Source organism: Penaeus monodon, chromosome 31, assembly GCF_015228065.2.
Source record: "Penaeus monodon isolate SGIC_2016 chromosome 31, NSTDA_Pmon_1, whole genome shotgun sequence".
Classification (NCBI taxonomy): domain Eukaryota; kingdom Metazoa; phylum Arthropoda; class Malacostraca; order Decapoda; family Penaeidae; genus Penaeus; species Penaeus monodon.
The window spans coordinates 19296939-19297535 of NC_051416.1; positions in this window are offsets into that span (position 1 = coordinate 19296939).

A 597-nucleotide genomic window follows, 5' to 3' on the forward strand; every position below is an offset into this window, starting at 1 on the left:
GAGGGAGATCCCTCATCAGACGATACCACCGAAGGCAGCATTAGTGTAAAGTGCTGGTCTGTGGGGTAACGATGACCTTCCCTCTTTTTTTCTCCCTCTCTTCTTTTTTTGTCGGCAAAGCTTTCCCAAGATTATATGACCTTGATTCGCCTCCTGTGATCTGATTCCGCTCGTCCATACGGCCTTTACTTTACAACAATCAAATCTGATTTAAGCTAATACATATCGCCTTTCGTTTACCTACAAGTATTCATTTAGATTTCATCGTCTGGTTAGGAGTATAGACTGATTCGAAACGCCGTGGTTTATTGTTTCATAAATGATACATCTGCGCTTTACTTTTTTTTTTTTTAAGAAAGTAAGAACGTGAGAAAAGGAATAAACTGGTGATTAATTAATGGGAGACGAATCAGCGAATGATAGCTAGATTTACCAAGACCGAAATGTCCTTGAGGTCAAAAGCAGCAGGCAAGGTGACAAGCGAGAATATAATGAGTGATATTTCTCAAATTACCTTCACATACCGAATAATACTGAGATGAATTTACATTAGAGGAAAGGGAATGTTTATTGCTTTTTCTCTCTCCCTTTCTTCCC